The 17,397-nt window shown below is 35.7% G+C and overlaps 1 protein-coding gene across 1 annotated transcript in view; it reads right to left on the bottom strand.

The window, feature by feature from the left end:
• Positions 1–17,015, bottom strand: part of Np (serine protease notopleural) — a 256,460-nt gene extending 239,445 nt beyond the window's left edge. The window contains exon 1 of the mRNA XM_081743285.1: positions 16,641–17,015. The gene's annotated coding sequence lies outside the window, so the exon portion shown is untranslated. The remainder of the gene's footprint in view (positions 1–16,640) is intronic.
• Between the last annotated feature and the right edge of the window lie 382 nt (positions 17,016–17,397).

The following is a 17,397-nucleotide window of genomic DNA, read 5'->3' on the forward strand; positions in this document are numbered from 1 at the left end:
TACCTTCGCGACCCCCAGGTTGAGAAACGCTGCACTATACCAACAGGAAGGGCAAGATACGTATCTGTTTCTTTCCGTTTCACGCAGTTTTCTCCGTTCTACTTAACAGCTAATTCCGAACGCTTTTAGTAATTTCCATCGTTCTTCTGTAGTGTTCAGGTTTCATCTCTCTGAATCTTCTTCTTTTCGAAATTTTGGCGAAGGTAGTGTACAAGATTACATATGTTCTAGACTTCGATTAGAAATATTTTGTAGACAACTGATACCTTATTTGTCTTTTTTTTTCTTTTCCCTACTTTCTACGATTGCCAAAGTACACGCTGTGTCAATGTGGGTCTATTTATAGTTTCATAACTGAGAACAAAATGAATTCGATAACAGAGGCACTGGCGCAAATACCGGAGGGATGAGTGGGACATCCCCAATCTTGGAACTGGGGGGACTGTCCCCCCAATAATCTGATTTGAAATGTGGTTTTTGGAGAGAAATGTGATGATTTGTGTCCTACTACCACAAAGAAAAGTAAGATGAAATTAATGTCCCTTGGCTTGTTTCATTTTTTAAAAAAGAATCGTGTTCTTTAATATTTCAAACTGAACTTCGTGTGTTGGCGCATTTAGGTCCCATCAATCTGTATTAATTCCGCTCCCGCTACTTGGACACAAATTGCAATAAGTGGCAGAGGAAGATATGTCCCTCTCCTCATGCTGAAAAATTGTTTCAGCTGTAGATACGAGTACAAATCCCGGGGAAACGGGAGGACATGATCCCTTTAATATTGGAACTGGAAGACTCGCCCAATAATCCAATTTGAAAAGTGCTTTTTGGGGATACATCGCGTGATATATAATATAAAACAGGATCACCTCAGAAATCAGAATCATCTACCCATCTCCCCTCCCTCTCCAGAATAAACCTCAAATTTGCCCGTCTCCCAATGTTTAAGGTTACTGTGCCCACCCCCTTGTCCGAGCACTTCGCCTTTTCGCCACCAGATGCTCACTTTTTCATTTAGCAATCACTGCTGGTACCTCTACTGGGAAGAACTGAAAGATCGTACCGCTCAGTTTAAATGTGTCCAGGATATCCACAATTGAAGTGGGCGGGGAGAGGAATCCAACAGTTTTTTTTTTCCTTCGTGCACCTGCAGTCAGTCAGCAAGCCGTGTTGTTCAGCCGCAGGGCAAAATCTCAACCATTGACGGGTAACAGAAATCTTTTCTTTTTGCAGGTAGGAATAGAGTTTTTGTACGAAAAACGTGAATTAGGTAGCAAAGAGCGTCATTCGCATCGCGTTGACAAATTTTCTTTCGTCCGTTTATCACATGAAGCTCTTTTCTTTTTTTTTCGATTATTACCAGAATATGAGATAAAAAACTTAAATGGTTCTTTGTATACAGAAAACAAACAATACCAATATTTTCTTACATATCAGTATTATATGTTTTTTTTTTTCATGAAGTGTATGATGCTTGAAAAATGGACAGAATGAATTTTGATTTTTCTATTTGTCCCTATCCTTCTGAGTAGAGAGAATGCTGTGGCGCAACTAAAGGGCCTGCAGGGCCCGCAACATTGAGAGGCCCAAAACAGAAAGAGGCCCATTTCAGTTTCGAAGTTAAACTTTATAATGTTAGGATCTTAAAAATTATGTGATGTTTCAACTATATATCATTTTTACCTGTGAAGACGGTAACACCTGAGCGATTATTTAGTAAATTAAATGCCAACAAAACTTATACTGACCAGCGAAAACATTATGACCACTCGCTACTTTTTGAACGAAATCATCGGGCTGAGATAAGAGCTACAAGGCATATCACAACCGCGCGCCAAACACGACAAGAATCTCACTCGATTAGTCAGTGTGGTGCTTGTGCCTTGAATGGGGAAGGACGACGATATATCAGGGTGAGTAAATGGCTGGGAGCTTCATTTCGGAAACAGCGCGACTTGTCGAGTTTTCGCGATCTGCAGTGCTTATGTATTTCAAAGATGGGAAAAGGACAGTGAAACCAGCATCGAACCAAACAACAAAAAGTGGGGCGACTACATCTCATTAAAAATGTCGTAGACTCTCGAGGTTGGTACAGAAGAATAGACGGAAACTATAGCACAATAATAATAATAATAATAATAATAATAATAATAATAATAATAATAATAATAATAATAATAATAATAATAATAATAATAATAATAATGTGCTTTTTTTGCATATGAGCAAGTTGTGACTCACTGATAGAACATAGAAAGTCAAAACTGTTCTCTGTAAATTTTACGTGACTCATGGATGTGGATAGAGGGGGTCCGTTTAACATTTTTGCGGGGAGGCCCATTCGTCCTTACTTACGCTACTGAGAGGTAAGCTAAAATAATAACACCAATATATACATATGTATAAACTCCTGGCGCAACAGTCCCTTGTGATCTGAGTCTGCAGCGGGCTTATGTTAGTGGTCAGCACAACTACACCCAACGTAGCCGGCTGTCTAGATTGAAGTCCGCTATCTTTTAGTTTCCCAACTTTTCTCTCGATGTTTGGTCAACACAGCAATGTTTGAGTGCCACACCGGGAATTAAACTTTGGACGACGCACACCGTATCACTTTCGCTAATCTTTTGGTAAAATTCAGGTTAGGGTGGTACTGAATTATTTTTGGAATATGCCATTTCTCATAAGGTAAAGTTCAAAAGTATTGTGACATAATTAAAAAGCTCATTATCAACCACGTATTCTTGCCTCTAATATCACTAAAAGTTTTCGAAATATGTGTCAAAAATGGTTGAAACACTTGAAGTTAGTTTAGTAACTTGAAGAAGATAGTGGCCTTATACATACACAATTGCTCCAATTTTTATTTTTATTCTTCTCTCTCGTAAAGAAATACAAAATCATAATTTCAACCATTTTGGTACATTTTTCATAATTTGAAAGGCGAACAGCCGGTTTCTTTCCTTACGTTTTGAACTTGGGATTTATATTCTTCTTGTCACTTATCGTGAAAGTCATATAATGACATAGGTCCCAAAGCTAGAATATATTATGCGACAGAGGTAATGACAATTTCCTCTTTAAGATCTATTAAATTTGACATTTATTGAACGATAGCGGTTTTATAATACGAATAAATTTTTCGCAATAAGGTGCATATAGTGGTCGTAAGAAATGACAAAAGCTACCATTGACCTTTATAGTTTGACTGATGCTTTTTCGATCATGGTCTTGTAATAGCCCGTGCTTACGGGTTTCTTTATTTCTTCCTATTGCTCAACAAATTTATTCTTGATACAGTCCCGCGACGGGCGACATGGCAGGCGTCGTGGAACTGTAGGCCCATGGTCGCCATTGAGGTATTTCCTCAAAACAGATAACGCATTCCAAGTTCGTTGAATGATAGGCTGGCATGATGGAAACCACATAATCACAACGCCCGGCCGGTTAATTGAGTATTACCGTGACGTAATAGATGGAATTATTCCAATACATAAATGCACTGTACGTGTATACGAGGGAATGAACATCATCATATCATCTGATACTTCAACATTGAATATATTAACTAGAGTATAATGCTACTTCAATTTTAAATAATTGAGACCCTTCAAATATAAAGTTCTATTTACAGTTCAAACACATCAACAGTAGTAACACCTGGAATATCAATGAAAATGCGAAATTTTATTAAGCAAATGACGTTTCTTTCAGGAATAAAATACTAGATTATAATGAACATGTTCCCTTTTACCCGCCATATTAACAGCACGTAGGAATCACAGAAGGTAAGTATCCATTTCAATAATATTTATACATGCAACATTATCAAACTTCAGAAGCCACTACGTTTGCTTTACCACAGCACGTATCACATTAGTGTACCAGATATCGTCTTTGCATTAAGAATCAATTGTACTTTTAATACACTTAGGAAGATAAGTCGCATCGCCAGTTTCGAAATTCGTACTTAATATTACATATTGTATTAACTTTAATTATACTTTATTTCTTTATATTATTAGTATTAACTTCTTTATATCAATAATTGTCTTGTACTATTCAATTACATAGAAATGCAATGACTTATCACCTATATCATTGTATTAAAAAAGTATTATTTTCCTTTTAGATGCAAAATGTCGTAAGCTGGTATTTCAATGCTGAATTCCTAGTGGCAATGATGAATCAAGCTATTAGTAAAACGTTCATAATAACGTGCATGCATTCTTTATTATTTCTGTGTTGGCACTCTCAACGATTCTACGCATGATAAATTGACTTTTGCTTCGGCAGGCCAATAAGATGCAAATTTACCAAATATAGATGATTGAATTATTTCCAGAATCTGTTTTGTTAACTGTTGATTTTGATTATGATATGAAATTTACAATATTTCTATGAATTTTGATGACAGCATTGTCCCTGGGGTTTTGAAGAAAGGGGCAGAGCCCCTAAGCTTACCGTTTACAAATTCATGTTTTTTGAAAACATTTCTGCAATAAATAAAATTTATACTTAGCTTCCCCTTTTAAATAAAATACTTAGAAATCACTGAGATTATTGTTCCACTTGATGAGTTGTCAAATAATTTGTTTTAAAACTTAAACTTTATAGTAATTCCATACTTTTTCTTATATCGAAGACACAAAAAAAAATTTCTTCTTCTTTATCTTCATTTGATTAAAATTGATACGGACCAAATTCCAAGTTCTCGTTATAATGTCATAGTATGGATTGACATTAATCTCACTTATTATAACTAATAACAAAACAAATACTTTTAAAATTATACGAACAATGAACAAAACATTAACATATTTATGACGGTGCAGGATTGTAATACGTACACCAAATGGTGGAGCATTACAATTTTCCCCCTCGCCAAATAAAATTTTAACGTTAGATAAAATTTTAGAGATAAATTAACTCATGCATAAGAGAATCTTAAAGAACTGAGACAATCCGCCATATGATTATATTTGGAACTCATGTAACGTTCTTGTATATGACTATCACATTCTTTTTCCTCTTTTTCCATTCGGAGTACCTTAAGGTTACACTGCTCATAGCGTCTGTCAATACCAATTTCGGATTTATTTCGCCATATTTCCTCATGTTCCGAAATCGCTTCAGAAAAGTAGCATTTTTCATTCTTCTTCTCTTGCGGTGCATCAAGTGTGTTTTCACCCTTATGTTCGAAGCAGCTTTCGTTGTCTCATCAGGTCGGTATTGTTCTTCCATTAACTTCTCTTTTCTATCTTTCTTTTTCTTCCGTTTTCGTTTTCTGGGTTTCCAGATTACATAATGGGGATGTTTTCTTGTCAGTTTTTCGTGGACATTACTTCTATTCCTGTGATCATCATCAATTGTTTTGTTAGATTTCGCTTTTCTCCTTTTCCTTTTCCACACTTTTCTGATCGGATTGTTATTTTTACAGGCATCTTTAGAAATTTTCTTCACTTTTACTTTCTTCTTTTTCTTTCCTAAAGTCATAACTCTTCTTTCATGATCGAATTTCATTCTTTTTTTCGAAAGGTATATCCACACATATCCTTTCAGATATCTTTTCGTCATTCTCTTCATTCTATGTACTCTTCGTCTTATCCAGCGTTGTTTCACTCTATATCTCACTTCTTTCTTCTTGCTATGTCCTCGATTTCTTTCTCTTTCGTTTGATAAATGTCGGACACTTGGTTCAAACTTCACTGTCTCACCTTGCCCGATCTCAACCTTTTCCATTTCATTCTTGTTGAATTCATCTGTTTCTTTCAACTTCGATTCTTCTCCTTCGTCTTGTTTCATTTCCTTTCGAATGCCATCCTCTTTCTTTCTAAAGTTGTCATTTCTTTCGCCAAAATTCGATGTCACAATACGATTCTCTTCTTCAATACCAATCTCAACTTCTGTACTCGTGTTACATTTTTCTTCAAATTTTACTTCACTTTCTTCGACTTTGGTGCAACGTTCTTCATCATGGATATTGCATTGCTTATCAATTTCTTCCATAACTCCCTGGCTCTTCCGACTTCGGGACTTGCATACGATCATGTCGTTCTCTGTTTCACCAGATTCCAAATATAGATTCACATCCATTTGACTGACAGTTTGTTTCACTTTTCCATTCTTGGTTTCACGAATTCCAATGGATACCATTTGAGGGATCAAATCTGTTTTAAACATCGCTTCATCCACACTTTCATCCACAAGAAATGTACTTTCTTTACGCTGCTCTTCTTTATCTAAATTCGATGTCTCGAACTTTCGTGACTGATGCTCATTTTCTAACAGTTGGCATTCCTGTGCTCCTTCATCAGTTCTGTTAATTTCGATTTTATTACCTTTCCCAGTGTCAGACTTATTATCTTTCAACTCTTCCTCTGTAACCTTAACCAGCTTCCGACATTCCTCTTTCATTTCTTTATTAAACTTTGTACATTCTTGTCTTTTCTGTCTCGAGATTTGTACGTCATGCCGTATTTCACGAAGTGTTCTCAGTATTCTATCTAGTTTATCTTCTACTGTTTCTTCTTGTCTCTCTTTGGTCTGTCTTTCGCCGCTTTGTCTTCCTTTCTCTTGTTCTTTTCTTTGTTTCTTTATATTTTGTCCTCCAGCATTGTGTTCTTCGCCCTTTTCTTTTACTTCCTTATGTATTTCATCATTATGCCTTAATTCATTTTGTTCTTCACCATATTGTTTCCTTGAACAATTTACGCAGTACCAAGCAGTAGTGGACATACTTATAATATCGTACATATTGATATTAACACACTTCCAATGGTACGATAAATTACACCTGTGACATATAATAGATGCTACTATTCTCCTAGGCTTTTGCATGGAGATTATTTCATCGCTACAACAGCCATACTTATTTGTATTCATCACCTTATGGGTAATGTCCATATTATTACTTTGTTTTTCAGTCATTTTCACTTTGTTTTCGAATGTTCAGTTAGGGACTTCCTTCCCTTCTCTAACTCCAGGACATATCTTCTAAAGTTTTTTTTTTTCACACAAACGCTGTTTTCTCGCACAACTATAATCAATAATTAAAATTTCCACCACACACAACTCTAAAATTCCGAAGTTGAATCCACTTCATTTCAGATAGAATTTACCTGTATTCCCTGGCTTCAACTTCCAATCCTGTAGCTGGAAGTCGCCATTTTGTAATAGCCCGTGCTTACGGGTTTCTTTATTTCTTCCTATTGCTCAACAAATTTATTCTTGATACAGTCCCGCGACGGGCGACATGGCAGGCGTCGTGGAACTGTAGGCCCATGGTCGCCATTGAGGTATTTCCTCAAAACAGATAACGCATTCCAAGTTCGTTGAATGATAGGCTGGCATGATGGAAACCACATAATCACAACGCCCGGCCGGTTAATTGAGTATTACCGTGACGTAATAGATGGAATTATTCCAATACATAAATGCACTGTACGTGTATACGAGGGAATGAACATCATCATATCATCTGATACTTCAACATTGAATATATTAACTAGAGTATAATGCTACTTCAATTTTAAATAATTGAGACCCTTCAAATATAAAGTTCTATTTACAGTTCAAACACATCAACAGTAGTAACACCTGGAATATCAATGAAAATGCGAAATTTTATTAAGCAAATGACGTTTCTTTCAGGAATAAAATACTAGATTATAATGAACATGTTCCCTTTTACCCGCCATATTAACAGCACGTAGGAATCACAGAAGGTAAGTATCCATTTCAATAATATTTATACATGCAACATTATCAAACTTCAGAAGCCACTACGTTTGCTTTACCACAGCACGTATCACATTAGTGTACCAGATATCGTCTTTGCATTAAGAATCAATTGTACTTTTAATACACTTAGGAAGATAAGTCGCATCGCCAGTTTCGAAATTCGTACTTAATATTACATATTGTATTAACTTTAATTATACTTTATTTCTTTATATTATTAGTATTAACTTCTTTATATCAATAATTGTCTTGTACTATTCAATTACATAGAAATGCAATGACTTATCACCTATATCATTGTATTAAAAAAGTATTATTTTCCTTTTAGATGCAAAATGTCGTAAGCTGGTATTTCAATGCTGAATTCCTAGTGGCAATGATGAATCAAGCTATTAGTAAAACGTTCATAATAACGTGCATGCATTCTTTATTATTTCTGTGTTGGCACTCTCAACGATTCTACGCATGATAAATTGACTTTTGCTTCGGCAGGCCAATAAGATGCAAATTTACCAAATATAGATGATTGAATTATTTCCAGAATCTGTTTTGTTAACTGTTGATTTTGATTATGATATGAAATTTACAATATTTCTATGAATTTTGATGACAGCATTGTCCCTGGGGTTTTGAAGAAAGGGGCAGAGCCCCTAAGCTTACCGTTTACAAATTCATGTTTTTTGAAAACATTTCTGCAATAAATAAAATTTATACTTAGCTTCCCCTTTTAAATAAAATACTTAGAAATCACTGAGATTATTGTTCCACTTGATGAGTTGTCAAATAATTTGTTTTAAAACTTAAACTTTATAGTAATTCCATACTTTTTCTTATATCGAAGACACAAAAAAAAATTTCTTCTTCTTTATCTTCATTTGATTAAAATTGATACGGACCAAATTCCAAGTTCTCGTTATAATGTCATAGTATGGATTGACATTAATCTCACTTATTATAACTAATAACAAAACAAATACTTTTAAAATTATACGAACAATGAACAAAACATTAACATATTTATGACGGTGCAGGATTGTAATACGTACACCAAATGGTGGAGCATTACAGTCTTCCCCTTAAATTTTGTAAAGGACAGTATCATTTTAATTATCTTGGCCTAATTTCCTAAAGCCTCTCATTCGTACGCTAAAAGAAAAATTTCTATTTTTTATGTATAAGAATTCAGGGAATGCAAATTTATTCAAAATTCGTTTACAATTAAAGTCGGCTAAACAGATATTCCTTTGAGATTTCTGTATTTTGAAAACAAATTCACGATTTCAGTTCTTTGTCTTTACTTGTTTCCATGTTTTTTTTATATCAATACTGTATGATCAATTCCAAGAATTATTTTAGTTCCCCGGTACATCCATTTATAACAAGCTCCAAATACTGCTACAATTTTAATGTGGTTTCAGGAGAATCTGCATATCTCATCCTTTTGTTACTCTCTATATATTCATCTACTATGTAAACAAACATCAGTGAAAGAAAGAGGCTGAGAGCTAACACGTGCTCCGTGAGGAACGTTGTCATTCCTTTTACTGACATATCTAGAGAGTCTAGTGTTGCCACGAGACAAGACGAGATTTCTGGCTGTGTCGTCTCGTCTCATATCGAATGGTTCTGTCTCGTCTCGTGGCAACACCAGAAAGGCTGAGGCCCACAAAAAGAGCTGTTATACCAAGTGGTTAAAATTACAACTTTTAACCAAGTTTTGTTTGGTAGCACAACACACAACACGACTGCAATCTTCCAGCAACGGCTGCTTAGATTCGACTGAACCAGTAATTACTTCGATAGGAACATTTGTCAATACCGTCAGTACAGTCGAAAGGCAAGATTTCCCCATTTATTCTGATATCCTTTTTTCAGAACCCCTGGCGCCACTTCAACAAATAAGGAGGCCTATGTAACTTTCCCATTTAAAAAATGGTTTAGCTTCGAATAACATCATAAAACAATAAAAAAGATAAATTTTGTTGTCAAATCAGCATCTTTTCAAAACTCAGTATCGAGAAAGGCTGACACGTTTCTGTCTTGGTTCGGAACGAGAAAGACAATGAAACAATAGTTAGTTACTGATAAAATTGCCACTTCTACTTGTACTTCTATAACAGGATTTTTATACGTAGATATCTCCACCAGCCCCCGGAATAAAATCTTCTGAAACACTGATCTCAATGAACGCTTTACATTTGTGTTTGAATCTGGAGCACTCACACACACACATACACACACACACACACACACACACGTACATGTGTGTTACATATACTTTAATTAATGTGTGGACCTGCGGACAAGGTATAGTTCGCCCGCCCAAAAAACCGCCTCTGGGGGGTGGGTTCGAAGCGCACTCCTGAAACATAGAATTATGCTAATCGTAAGTTTCTGAGATAGACTACCCCCCGAGGAATAAGTAAATAAATAAATAAATAAAAATAGTTTCGTAATGTTTATCTTCCGTATACGAGTAATTGAAAAATTTTAGTGTCTCAACAATGAGAGCTGTATACAGGTGATTCTGGCCCAAATTTTCGGCTCTCTCCCCCACGGTTGTTTTAAGAATTTTTATCTATTATCTACTCCCTTGGAGTAACTGTTGCTCTGTATTTTCACGGGCTTGCAACCGTCAGAATGAATATCCTGGCTGCTTTCCCAGCTACCCATTCAGCATGCAATAGATACATGCAATAACAATCAAATCCCACACAAACTACTCTACCCATGAAATATTTTAACATGGAAAATTCTTTTACGCAACGTATTTCGTTTGTTTAAAATGGAATAGACCTAAATACAACTTTTTTTAAAATGTTCTTCTGGAAATTCGATAGCGAGATCGCTCACATCAAAAAATGAGATAATTAGTGCTCTGACAATCTGGTAGAAATACAACATGCCATATATACACATTACTGTGATTACATTGCTATTCATTCAATGATTATTTTGCTTAGAGCTTTCTTACTCTCCAGGGTACTCTTCAAGGGTATATAATTACTCTTCACTTATGTCGCGAAAAAATATTCAGCTTGCAAATTTATTTCGAGAACTTCTCATTCCCTAATACAGTGAAACCTCTCTAAAGCGGACAGCCGTGGGGAATCAAAAATTGTCCGCTATAGAGAGGTGTCCGCCTTAGAGAGGTTTCAATATTTTCTTACGTAAATTAATAAACAAGGTAATATGCAATTAGAAAAAATATTTTTCCATGAATTACGTATTTATGAGTATTACAAAAATGTTAGTGTACCTGCATTGTTTTGCTCCATCCAATTCGAGGCACAACATGGGAATAAGATGTTATAGTTCTCTGCACTTTACACTTATCGCTACTTACTACGTTTTCGGTGTGTTGCTTTAATTTGTGAGTTAATTGTAGTCCAGTAATGACTTTTTTAAAAGACAATATGCGTACCCGTGGTCAAAAATATCAAACTTGTCTTCTGTTTGGTTAGAGATTCCAGCGGGACAGTAGAATGATGTGTCATTCCAAACAGTGAGCAACTGTCAATCACTTTTGTTTCTGAAGCAGGTTGGGTAGAAGTGGAATGCAAGCAAAGGATATAAGGGTGTTCTGAAACAGAGACCCTTCCTCTGGGTTGCTGAGTAGACAGTTGAGGAGGCAAAATGTTGTCACACCCACTTGTTCTTCCTTGGTGACATACCTATGAATTACTAAAGGTGTATTTTTACTGCACTTTCCAACTTGTTTCTAGAGAAAGTGTCCGTAATACGGAGGTAAATAATACCTATAAAAGACAAGAAAGACTGTCCGTGTCCGTACTATAGAGTGTCCGCTTTAGAGAGGTTTGCCAATATGTTTTTTCCTATTACAGTGTTTGGGGATTACAAAATATGTCCGTTATGGGAGGTGTCCGCTTTATAGAGGTGTCCGTTAGCAGAGGTTTCACTGTACATGTTTATTCTCTGAATTTGTACGTACAGCCGACAAACTTACATAGAATCTCAACAGAGTTCAGATGTGAGGTGTCTGCTGGGAAGCACAGGTCAGTTGTATGGGAGGGGCTTTTAGAGTGCAATTCTAGGAACACTGTGGGCTTTTAGAGTGTAATTCTAGGAACGCTGTAGGGGGCCATCCCGCTCCACCTGAGACAAAAAAAAAATCTGGAGGCACACAACTAGTTCACACTGGCTATAAACAAGTTCTGGCGCAACAAAGTTCTGAATGAAATATATATATATTTACTATTCCATTTTCCGAACAATAACATTTACCGATGACCATAGATATCTCAATCCTAAATGAGTGTGCCAAGTTTGGTTAGTTTGTGGTTGAAAGTGTGGCAGATAAAGTTGATTGTTTATTTAACCATGGGGAAATCCAACGATTGTTTATTTAATATTGGTGGCCTCGAACAATGAAACTAAAAACAATATGTGAAATCGACTAGTAGATATCTCTGTGCAAATCCGATGGGTGTGCCAAATTTGGTCAGTTTGTTTTAGAAAGTATGGCAGATAAAGTTGATTGTTTATTTAAGAATAGTGGCCTTCAACAATGAAACTAACAACAATATGTGGAATCCACACGTACCATTCCCTAGATACTGCAATCTTAAATGGGTGTGCAAAGTTTCTTCATTTTCTCGTAGAAAGTACGAAAGATAAAGTTGATTGTTTACTTAACAACGGTGGCCTTCAACAATGAAACTAACAACAATATGTGAAATCGGCACGAACCATTCCATTCATATCTCAATCGTAAATGAGTGTGCCACGTTTGGTTATTTTCTGGTAAAAAATATGGCAGACAAAAGTTGACTGTATACTTAACACTGGAGAAATCCAACGATTCTGTATTTAAAAATGGTGGCCATCAATCATGAACCTAACAACAACATGTGAAATCGACACATAGCATTCCGTAGATATTTCAACTTTCAAGGGGTATGCAAAATTTGGTCAGTTTCTGGTAGAAAGTATGGCAGATATAGTTGATTGTTTATTTAAAAATGGCGGTCTCTAACAATAAAACTAACAACAATAAATGAAATCGACACGTACCATTCCATAGATATCTCAATCGTAAATAAGTATGCCACGTTTGGTTAGTTTGTAGTATAAAGTATGGCAGATAAAGTTGATAGTTTATTTAATAATGGAGAAATCCAACGATTGTTTTAAAATGGTGGCCTCGAACAGTGAAACTAACAACATGTGAAATCGATTGGTACCATTCAGTAGATATCTCTGTGGTAATCCGATAGGTGTGCCAAGTTTTATCAGTTTGTGTTAGAAAGTGTGTTAGATAAAGTTGACTGTTTACTTAACAATGTAGGCCTTCAGTAATGAAACTAACAAGAATATGTGGAATCGACACGTACTATTCTTTAGATATCTCAATCTTAAATGGATGTATAAAGTATGGTCAGTTTGTGGTAGAAAGTACGGCAGAAAAAGTTGATTCTTTACTTAAAATTGTGTCCTCTAACAATGAAACTAACAACAATATGTGAAATCGACCCATACCATTTCATAGATATTTCAATCGTAAATGATTGTGCAAGTTTGGTTAGTTTGTGGAAGAAAGTTTGGCAGAAAAACTTGATTGTTTATTTAACAATGGTGGCATCTAACAATGAAAGAACAATATGTGAAATCGACACGTACCATTCCCTAAATATTTCAATCTTAAATGCGTGTGCAAAGTTTGGATAGTTTCTGGTAGAACGTGTGGCAGACAAAGTTGATTGTTTTTTTAAAAATGGTGGCCTCTAAGAATGAAAGTAACAACAATAAGTGAAATCGGCACGTACCGTTCCATCGACATCTCAATCGTAAATGATTGTGCAAGTTTGGTTAGTTTGCGGTAGAAAATATGGCAGATAAAGTTGATTGTTGTTTAATAATGAAGAAATCCAACGATTATGTATTTAACAATAGTGTCTTACAACAATGAAACTAACAACAATATGTGAAATCGACACATAGCATTCCGTAGATATTTCAACTTTAAATGGGTGTGCAAAGTTTGGTCAGTTTCTGGTAGAACGTATGGCCATTAATGTTGATTGTTTGTTTAACAATGGTGGCCTCTAACAATGAAACAAACAACAATATGTGAAATCGACCCATACCATTCCATAGATATCTTAATCTTAAATGATTCTGCAAATTTTGGTTAGTTTGTGGTAGAAAGTGTGGCAGAAAAACTTGATTGTTTATTTAACAATGGTGGCATCTAACAATGAAAGAACAACAATATGTGAAATTGACACGTACCATTCCCTAGATACTTCAATCTTAAATGCGTGTGCAAAGTTTGGTGAGTTTCTGGTAGAAAGTGTGGCAGATAAAGTTGATTGTTTTTTAAAAATGGTGGCCTCTAAGAATGAAAGTAACAACAATAAGTGAAATCGGAACGTACCGTTCCATCGACATCTCAATCGTAAATGATTGTGCAAGTTTGGTCAGTTTGTGGTAGAAAGTAGGGCAGATAAAGTTGATTGTTTATTTAATAATGGAGAAATCCAACGATTGTTTAACAATGGTGGCCTCGAAGAATGAAGCTAACAACAATATGAGAAATTGATTGGTACCATTCAGTATATATCTCTGTGGTAATCCGATGGGTGCGCCAAGTTTGGTCAGTTTGTGTTAGAAAGTATGGCAGATGAAGATGATCGTTTATTTAACAATGTAGAAATCCAACGCTCGTGTATTTAACAATGATGGTCTTGAACAATGAAACTAACAACAATATAAGAAACCGACACATATCTTTCCCTAGATATTTCAATCTTAAATGAGTGTGCAAGGTTTTGTCAGTTTCTGGTAGAAAGTGTGGCAGATAAAGTTGATTCTTTATTTAACAATGATGTCCTCTAACAATGAAACTAACAACAATAAGTGAAATAGACACGTACGGTTCCCTAGATGTCTCAATTGTAAATGAGTATGCCAAGTTTGGTTAGTTTGTAGTATAAAGTATGGCAGATAAAGTTAATTGTTTATTTAACAATGGAAAAATCCAGCAATTGTTTGTTTAACAATGGTTTCCTCGAACAATGAAACCTGTCGAACATTCGACAGGTACCATTCGCTAGATGTATCTGTGCTAATCGGATGGGTGTGCCAAGTTTGGTCAGTTTGTTTTAGAAAGTGTGGCACATAAAGTTGATTGTTTATTTAACAATGGTGGTCTTCAACAATGAAACTAACAACAATATGTGAAATCGACACGTACCATTCCCTAGATATTTCAATCTTAAATGGGTGTGTAAAGTTTGGTCAGTTTCTGGTAAAAAGTACGGGAGATAAAGTTGATTGTTTACTTAACAATGGTGGCCTCTAACAATGAAACTAATAACAATAAGTGAAATCGACACGTACCATTCCCTAGATTTTGTAACGTCCATTAACCAGATTATATCCGTTTTTGCTTAATTTTTGAATTGTTCATTTTATTTTTGATTGTTTTAATTTTATTAGTTGCATATGTTAACATTGGTGACGGTGGCGCCATCTACCGTTTTAGACACAAACTATTTGGACGTAATGAATAACCTTAAGACAACTCTGTTTCCCTGGTCCTTTACAACATTGTTTTTCAACTTCAAAAATATTTTGAACATCCTTCAAAAAAACATATGGGAACGGTCTTATCCGTCCCTCCTAATGTTGAAGACACATTTGCGCTGCTGAACAGAGGTAGGGCCTATGTAAGAAAGTTAACCGTGAACTTTTCCCTACCGACATCATTCTATTCGACTAGGTTATTCACATATATAAGTAAGCCTTCCCCAAGAAACCTGCCTCACAAGAAAATCAAATATTATAGGCGGGACTAAATTTATTTGTGAGAACAACATTCGAATTATTCGTTCTAATAAAGGTTTTATCCTTGAGATTACTAGCTGTAGAAATGTTCGAAGTGGATCAACTGAATTTACCTTCAGCTCAACTGAAACGTTCAAAAGGAACTACAAACACATAACTTGTGAAAATATAATTTCTACATTTGTTTACACAGATGTGGATCTAGAAGGTAAACACTGAGGGGGGGAGGAAGTATTCAGCCAAAACCCACACTATGATTGGCATATCATGAGTTTACTATAAACTTTCAGAAATGTATAAACAATAGCTGAAATTATCTTTGTCACTCAGAACCTGGAGGGCTAGGTACCCCGGCCCCGGGCAAGATCCGCCACTGTTATTACTACACTTTAGTCAGTATTGACATCGTACGCTATACTTTTTATATTCTATAATTAATATATACTTCAATTATCCAGTACGTTCAAATGTAACGAACCTCCAATGGCTGGAGAACTTAAGGAAATAGGCCTGCATCAATTATAGAATCTTATGAAACATACAAAGCAATTAGTCCTAATAATAATAAAAAAAAAAAAAGTAAAACAAGATTAAAAGTTAGAATTCACTCGATACGCATATCAACCTCACATTAGATCCACATGTGACGGGATCCTGTCAAGGGCACCAGTCCTGGGCGGAGGAAAGGGGCGGTCCTCTAATGCTCATGTGGGTCCCCATATATTTTTATGAATATGAATTTTTTTATTGTTATATGTATTGTTTTATGAATATACAATATTTGGCATAATTTGAATTCAACTTGTCTTAAAATCCTCACACAGTATATGTCTTCTTAGACCCTTGTCTGCAACCAAACACACATCTAAGTGCACCCTTCCAAAGTTACAGAGAAATCGGCGCCCTTGGATCCTGTATGATGTTGCATAATGGTCTCTGCATCCGCCAGCACCAGATTCAACTCTCAGCGTGATTCGCATCTCGCGTAACAGCAGTCCCGTCCTCCAAACTTCGGTAGGTAGTCAGGATGTCTAGCAAATTCAATGAAATAACATATCAGAAAATTCTAACATTTTTTAAATGTATGTACCTACCTGTCTTTCTCCGGGTCCCTCCTTGACACTAAAAATATATAGATCGTAATCCTGTGCACTGGTAGAAGTATTGGTTGATTCCTATTGGCACTATTATTCCGAGCACAAACCAAATTTTATTAAATTACAATCACTTGTATTACAACGGAACGTGATTTAAAAATATGTGTTATTAACGAAAAATATTTGTCAAAAGTAATACGATTTACACCAAAAGACTTGGCGTTAAAAAAACAAAAGTTTAAGTTGAATTGAAGGGCAAGAGAGTCGTGTCCAGCACTTGAAAGCCTGTCTTTCCAGGTAACACAACACACACTTACTTCACTCACAGCTGACTTCAAAGTGAATGACCTTCCGTAGCCTTGCCCTAGCTGAGAAAAGATGATGGTTGTCTAGATGCGACGGTAGCGCCACTGGAATGGCTCAGCGGTGATTGTTGACACTCTCTGGAGGAAGAAGTTGAACCAGTCTCAACCTAATTTTTTCTCTGTTGCTGCAGTAACAGGTCTTTCAATTTAATCACAACGACAACTCGCATTGTTATTTGCAAATTCCGTTCGTGCTTTCCTTATTTTAGAAGATCGAGGTCCTCTGAGTCATTTCAAGCGGAACAGACCTCGAAGGAAGGACGGATGTGTGTGAACTAAAAAAAATAAAAAAAATAAAAATCTACTGAGAAAAAAGAAGGACCACTGGACCAAAGAACCTGGTGATTCTTTTCCTTTATTGCAGTTTTATGGAGTGATTGTTTAAATAT

The sequence above is a fragment of the Thermobia domestica genome, chromosome 16, assembly GCF_964235325.1.
Source record: "Thermobia domestica chromosome 16, izTheDome1.hap1.1, whole genome shotgun sequence".
NCBI classification, from domain to species: domain Eukaryota; kingdom Metazoa; phylum Arthropoda; class Insecta; order Zygentoma; family Lepismatidae; genus Thermobia; species Thermobia domestica.